Below are 8,479 nucleotides of genomic sequence, written 5' to 3'. Positions count from 1 at the left end.
ACAAACTGGTTCATTTTCATCATTTATAAATTAGTACTTTGCTACTTTTTAGCGCAAATGGAAATGGAACTTAAAAATCATATTATTAGTTATATAAAGTACAGTCAACGAATTTTACTTTTTTAACTTCCAAATTATTTAACACCTAGAAGTAAATCATAATAAATGAAAATAAAGTAATTAGGCATATGGTTCTTATAATTTGGAAGATAAAGTAAAGAAATGGAAATAAATTTCTTCCCGGGAATTTATACGTCAGGGAAAACCCCCGGGATATATCCCCATTTTTTATTTTCCTTCCCACCAGTGGCCGATCTATAAGGTAAAAGCTGGAAGAATCGGCTAGTACCCACACAATGATAGGTATTACGTATCATAAACTTTCAAAAATATATAAATATCCTAACAGCACAGGATGTGCTAGGCATGTGCTATTTAGGTGTCCCAGCTACTGTTAGGAACCCGACACTTAGCACATATGATATTCATATGCTAAGTATGTACTTCAGCTACCTACAGGTGTAGGTGCTTGTTACACCTAATTGATATTTGCAACTATGTGCCACAAATATAGCACTTATATACATGGCTTAGTTTCCCACTCTAACAGTCATTTGTTTTTATGTCTTCACTTGGGACATGCATCTCTCATGTTCTAGGTACGTCCTTTAGGTACATACTGTTTCAGATACTCTAAAAGCACAAGATGTGCTAGGCATGCAACATTTAGGTGTTCTAAATTCATCTCCGACATTGGGTTCATTTGTTGCTTCTTTTTCTAAGCGATTGTGTACTAGAAGCAACAAACGCACCAACTTAAACATGTGTAAAACAATTATTAAACTTTTAATGTTTTCTTTACTTGTAATACTCTTCACGTTTAATGGTTTTATACTCTTACGATAATTATTATTGCCGTTGTCAGATATCTACAGGAATTTTGTCAGTATCATTATTTTTACTATTATGTATAATAATATAAATATTATATGAAGTATCTATATTATGTATATTCTGGAATTGGAGATTCTATTCTCCGTTGAAGAAGAATAAATAAATAAACTTTATTAGAGGGAAACTGTCACCGATCATTTGAAAGTGAATATGGAAGAACCATGAATAAATTAAATAGACGCTCGTCATTTTGTTATAAAATTACATGGCGAATAGATTTTATCTGATCCCAAACGGTTATCGTCGAATATACGCGGCTAAAGGAGCACTCTGATTAGCCCAATTCAAATGACCTCAAAAAAGTTTTCCCTCTACAAGCGACATTGGGTTCTTCGCCTCCGTGGCCAAGTCGGTAGAGCACGTGGCCAGTAATCCTAAGATTGGCGGTTCGCACCCCTCCTAGGGTAGCCCTACAGCTCTTTTTACTTGTTCTAAGTGTTCTTTGGACTCACCTTAATATAAACACATTACGCATATAGGCGATTTAACATATTTTTGGGGAATAATTTTGTGGTTCATTGACGTTTACGGGATGGGGAACATAAGTAGAACATACTAAGCACATTCCCCAGATATGTCAGACATGTGCCTAGAGGCAGACATAGACTGTGACTGAGTCTTGCCATCCCTGTGATTTCTCTCTCAGAGGTACACTCATATCCAAAGTGATTGTCGCTTATCTATAACTATCTTCTTGTAACAATATATATGTTAATGATTTTGCAGGGTACTTTTAATACTGATACTATGTATATAATCGGGAAATGTATATTTGTGTCAAATTTCATAGCAAAAGAGTTATAAATACGAAAATTAGAATGAGTAAAACAAAATGTTGATAAAAGGACAAGAAAGTTTTATTTTCGTTCCATTGTTCTTCTTTACTGCTCTTTTGACATGACATTTGCGACACACATATTTTTGGCGATTATACACATACTAACAATATAAGAAACATCGGGCGAATTCGTTAGCAAATTATATTGCTACAACAATATATTTATAGACATGCGACAATAATTTTGGACATGAGTGTACATAAGGCACATACTGGACACATTCGCAGGTACGTGAGGGAACATGAAAGGCATATGCCTGCTATGTGATTGTGCTGCTAGGTTAATAGCTTAACTTATTTTGTCACTGAAAAAACTGGGGGGACCTAGAAACAGGAATCCAAAGTAGAGAACGGGTTCAGTTGGCTAAAAAAAGAAGTCAAAATGGAAATCTTTTCTGAACGCGGCATTGAATATCGGGGTTCCATAGACCACACTGTTAGCTAGTTAGTTCAGTTAGTATTAATGATATAATCCCTACCTCAAGACGAAGATCCATAAGAATTATATAGGATGGAAACTTCAATAAATGGAAGAAGTTTTCTATTATAGTAGTCGCGCCGAGTCGCGATGCTTGACCTAGATCTGCCGATTTCACCACCCAATAGAACGTGAGGGTGTGTTCCGGTTGTCAACCCCCACTCATCAAATTTTGTCAGTGCCGTCTCTCGCGCTAGACGGAAGACATCTTCCGAGAGTACAGAGTTGTAGGATTGGCGCCAAGTTTAGTTTTCTTAATTGCTTATTGTTGCGTTATATTTTTTGTTACTATTCGTGTTATTATTACCATTTTAGAACAATTGTAACAGTTGTTATTTTGTGCAATGTTATTATTGGCAATTTTAAGTGTTTTCGTGGGCCTCTGTGTATATGTGATATACGTGTATACTATTATACGCGAACTTGTTATTGGATTCTTTTATTCCCTCTTTCACCTTGTGTTCGTGTTCTGTTCTCGAGATATGCAATACAAGTGACATTAGATACAATAAGAAGGTAATTCACAAGCAAAGGAGATATATTATATATAGTATTCTTCAGTATTTAAAAAGAAGCCAAAATAGAAGCTTGTCTAATCAGCATAAACAAAGTGAAGGACAGACCTGCAAAAGCTATTGGGGTAAGCAGGAGCTCTGTTCAACTCATAACAGGAGAGAAAGAGGGTGCACAAGCTTCAGCAGGTGAAACATCCTTTGTTTCTCCAGGAGTTTCTCTAATCAGCATAAACAAAGTGAAGGAGAGAACTGCAGAAGCTTGTGGGGTAAGCAGGACCTCTGTTCAACTCATAACTGGAGAGTAAAGGAAGCACAAGCTTCAGCAGGTGAAATGTCCTTATGGTTAGTTAGTTAGTTTTGTTAATGTTAATGATATAATCCCTGCATCCAGACGAAGATCTAAGGATCATATTACTTTATATGGAAAGTTCAATAAATGCAGCAAGTGACCTAACAATAATGGAGGAAACCGTAACTAATAGTACTGATAGAGATAGAAATCGTATCCTAACAGCTTTGAATTCAAGTAGCTTTCAATTTATCTAACGATTTTAACGTAAATTTAGCTCTCGCCTACATACATTCTTTGTTCTACTCCTCCCAGTTAATTTTTACATGGACGCCCATGACATAAAAAAAAACTTTAAAATGTGTTTGAACTGAATAAAATTAGTTTGGGATGAAATTAAAGATCCACATATGAGTCAACCTTAAAAACTTGTATAGCTATAAGAAATTATATAGAATAATATAGTCAGGAGAGATACTGAACAATTTATTATCCTTTGAGTGACATATGTTCATCATACAATCTTGATGAGTAGTGTAAAAGATTTTGATTACGCGACAAGTTAATTGAGAGAAATTAGAAGAACTTTTATCAAACGATAGTATATTTTGTTTCCAGCTGATATGGCTGCTTTTGGAACCTGAATCTGAAATAAACATGATGTCAGATAAGATAATGAAAAATGAAGAAATAATTTGACATTAAAATAAATATGAAATAAATTAAAGGAATAGTGGGTGGCGTAATTGAGACTGTAGCATTTTTACAAGTCTGAGCAAAGAAAGTTAAAAAGGTGGCTAGTTCTAAATACTTGTGAAGTTCTATTTTTAACGAAGGTATGAAATATAAGACAACAAATAAAAAGTAACAAGAAATGGTGAAATATTTTTTAGATGATTATTATAATAATGGTGAGAGCTCACTAGATGTGATTCACTGACTTAACAGTTACAAACACACGGGAAGATAGAAAGATAAAGCAGGGGGGCAACAACACACACATTATATATATATATATATATATATATATATATATATATATATATATATATATATATATATATATATATATAGATAGATAGATAGATAGATAGATATAATGTGTGTGTGATTGGCTACTATCCTGTAGAACCGTGCATCTACAGTTTGAGGTAGAACCAAAAACATCGTAAAGGGTTTTTCTTCGGAGGTATTTTAATGCTCTCCCAGTGGGAATTTAACTTAGGACTACATTCACCAAAAGCCTATGCGCTAGCCATTGGGCCACTTTTACGGTTACAGAGTCCATCTATACCTAAGGTACGTGTGCTAATCATCCAGCTAACCTGGAAATTGCAAAAGCAACATAAACAATCAAAATATCTACAAGCATTACCAGTACATAATTATTATCAAACACAATAGTGCATTGTTACTTTTTGATCTTATTATCAGAAGCATTTATCACGGATTGACAAGAGATAAGGTGTATATACATGTAAAACACAATAACTAGAACATGAAGAATAACGGGAATTTTCTATTTGTTTACATAACTAATACCTTCTTTAAAAAATGAAAAATTCGTAGGGTAATTTAATTGGAATCGGGAGAAACCCAAGAACGCAATGTTTCTACCACAGACTCACTCAGCCTGGAATCGAATCAGAGACCCCCTTGTATAGTGGGACACATAAATACTATTGTCTTAAGACTTTATCTTATGTAACCTATTTGAGATGATATTCCACAGGTTGCTGCGAAGCCAATCTAACCTTAAACTAACGCCTGAAAGGCAAGTAGCCTCCGAAGCAGTGGCGGAGCCAAGGGACCGCCAAATGGGGCCAGTCCCCCTTGCTCAAATTCTTGGCCCCCCAAGTTGGCCTCCCCCCATACTGAGTGATACTGCTATAGGTAGACAAACGGAGTCGTCACAAGTCGCCTAGTTGATAGGCGAAACAGCAGAGTTACCAACTGCAGAATAACGTATGTTGCAGTAGTCTGCGTTCCGAGCAGGGGCGGATCCAGGACCGACTTCTGGGGGGGCGGTGGGTTGTCATACTGTTACTTTTAGGGATCCAAACTTTCAAATATATATAAAATAAGAAAGTTTTCTTTTCTGGGGGGGAGATCGGGGTGATCGCCTCCCCTTCTGGATCCGACCCTGGTTCCGAGTAAAAAGCTTCAGGCAGCTCTTTTGTTCGTAGTGCAGCAAGATCTAGTTCATCGAAATCTGTGTCGTGCATGCATTGACCTCACTATCTGAACGTTCATTTTAACCTCTGTCCCTTATCTGGTTATATTCTTTGTTTTCAACAAAGAATCCGAAAAAGGAAAATTAGTCAGCATTCCCATTCACTTGAATGTTGAAAGTCATATAGTAGCTTGCCTACAAATAGCAAACACTACAGCAAAACATGACATTTGCGTTCAACGAAAGAAGTCTTCGTACGCTACTTATTATAATTCGTAATTAACTTTCATTGATTATGGCGACAGAACAAATGCATAGCATCCATTAAATAATTTGGTATTATTATTATTATTTTCAAAGAATCTTAATATCGAGCCGTCTTGTTTAAGAGAACAAAAGTTTTTATCAGATCTTATTTCTGCAATAGTCATTCTCTCTGTTGTTCGTATCCAGATCGCTTGATACTGAATATTACCTACACCTAGTACTTGCTACCAATAATGATTCTCAATCTAGACTACCTTCTGTATTTGTCTCTAGTATGTTTTCTTCTTAACGCTCTTAGCCGTTGGCAACCCTGTAGAAACCTTCTGCTATGACTTAACTAGTGATACTAGCAAATTCCAAGGAAAAGAATGTCAGCGTTTGGTGGACCTACATTACTAACTAAAACCTGGGGAAATGTAGTAAAAATCAGTGATTTTTAAAAATAAATCGTTCTGAACTATTTTGTTTTAATCGATTTTAACTGTATCCTAATCCCAAAAATACTACTTCTAGAGAAATTCCGAAGCTTATCAATGCCAGTGCTTCAATCTTCTGATTACTAACCATCAGGTAAGATACCGAGATGATACAACTTGGTCGCGGTAGTAATGAGTAGTAGAAAAATAGGGCTTCTGCGCCACTGACCCTCTACCCACTTTTTCAGTCCCGCCTGAAGCAGACAATGAATTTCCCAGTGCCGCCTGACACACTATGCCGGGGGACACAGGGGGGATATGGGAAATCGAGCACCTTGAGCCGTCCACCCACGTTGTTTTACGACCTCCATTTTAGGGGTGTATTTGTTCCTTTTTATGAGCACTTTTTAGGGGATGTACTCGTTCTCTTTTATAATCACTTTTTCAACCCCTATAAACATAGCAGTAGCACAGAACACATAACATAGCAGATAATACATAAGACTACGTAACATAATAAGGGGGTGTATTTGTTCTCTTTTATGAACACTTTTCCAACCCCTGTTTTAACATAATAGAAATTACTCGCTCCCTTTTATGAGCATATTTTTTCCAACCCCTATTTTAACATAGCAGAGCGTTCCACCCCTAATTGAACATAACATAGGACTACGTAACATAATAAGGGGGTGTATTCGTTCTCTTTTATGAGCATATTTTCCAACCTCTATTTTAAGTACGAACATAGCATCGTTCTTTCCAACCCTTATTTAAACATAGCAGTTGGCCTATTTTTCACCCCTATCTGAACATAGTCCATTTTAGGGGTGTACTCGTTCTCTTTTCTGTACCTTTTTGGGCTATTCAAATAAACGCAAAAATGAATTTGGATGGAGTATTTATTTTTCTACTAACAAGAAAGAAAGCAAAGATATGCCATTTTAACTAGCTGAGAATTTTATATCATCTTGTACTATTTAAACAAACTAAGGGATAAATTTAAGTTATCTCTTCTATTTTGCACCAAGGAGAAATGCCCTTTTAATTACCTCAGAATTTATGTACCTTTATGTGCTAACCTAAAAAAAGCGAAGAAGTTCCATTTTATATCTTGTACTATTTAAATAAACGAAGGAATATATTTGAGTGGTCTATTCGATATTGTACCAATGAGAAATGCCATTTTTATCAGCTCGGAATTTCTAGAGCATGTTGTGTTAGTTAAACAAACGAAGGTATAAATTTGTACTAACCAGAAAAAGCGAAAACGGACTCAGAATTTATGTATAATCTTTGTACTGCTCAAATAAACGAACGAATATATTTAAGTGTCCTACTTTTATAAAAACGAGAAGTGCCAGTTTAACTTAACTAACTCAGCATTTTATACCATTTTGAAATGTTTAATAAACAAAGGAATATAATTGTAGTATCGAGAAAAAGCGAAAAAGGAATCCAAATTTATGTACTTTTGTATCACTCCAATTAACGAAAGAATAAATTTAATTGTTCTACGTTTTATACCCACGAGAAAAAATGAACGTCCATTTTAACTAGCTGACTATTTTATACTATTTAAATAAACAAAGGAATAAATTTGTACTAACTAGATAAAGCGAAAAAGGACCATTTTAACTGACTCAGAAGATTATACTATTTTGTACTATTTACGAAGGGATAACTTTTGAATGGGCATTTAAATTTTGTAGCAACAAGGAGCATTTTAACTAAGTCAGAATTTTGTAACATTTTATATTACTCAAATAAACGAAGAAATAAATTTGGATGATGTATTTAGTTTTGTACCAAGCAGAAAAAAGCAAAAAATTAACATTTTGTGCTAAACAAGCAAACAAAGGAATAAATTTATACTTGCCAGAAAAGGCGAAGAAGGATCATTTTAACTACCTCAGCACTTTATATCTTTTGTGTGCTATTCAAATAATCGAAAGAATAAATTTAAGTGGTCTATTTTATTTTTGTACCAATCAGAAGGAAAAGCAAAGGAGGTCTATTTTAACAAGCTCAATATTTTATACCTTTTGTGCTATTTAAAAAATGAATAAATATATTGGAGTGTCCTATTTCTTTTGTATCAACGAGAGGAAAAGATAAGAAGAACCATTTTTAACAGGCTTAGAATCTTATATCTTTTGTATCATTTGAACAAACGAAGGGATAAATTTGTACCAAACAGAAAAAAATGAAGAAGAACCATTTTAACTAGCTGAGTATTGTATACCATTTTGTACTCCTCAAATAAACGAAGGAATAAATTTGTGTTATCTATTCAGTTTTGTAGCAAGTACCATTTTTTACTAATCAATTAAACGAAGGAATAAATTTGGGTGTCTCATTTAATTTTGTACCAACCAAGAAAAAAAGCGTAGAAAATCCGTTTTAACTACCAGTAGCTCAATATTTCTGTACCATTTTGTGCTACTCAAATAAACGAAGGAATAAATTTGGGTGGCTCATTTAGTTTTGTACCAATCAGAAGAAAAGCAAAGAAGGCCCATTTTAACTAGCTCAGCATTCCTAATGAAATT

This window comes from Thermobia domestica, chromosome 3 (genome assembly GCF_964235325.1).
Source record: "Thermobia domestica chromosome 3, izTheDome1.hap1.1, whole genome shotgun sequence".
Taxonomy (NCBI): domain Eukaryota; kingdom Metazoa; phylum Arthropoda; class Insecta; order Zygentoma; family Lepismatidae; genus Thermobia; species Thermobia domestica.
Note: the sequence above shows the minus strand (reverse complement) of the source record.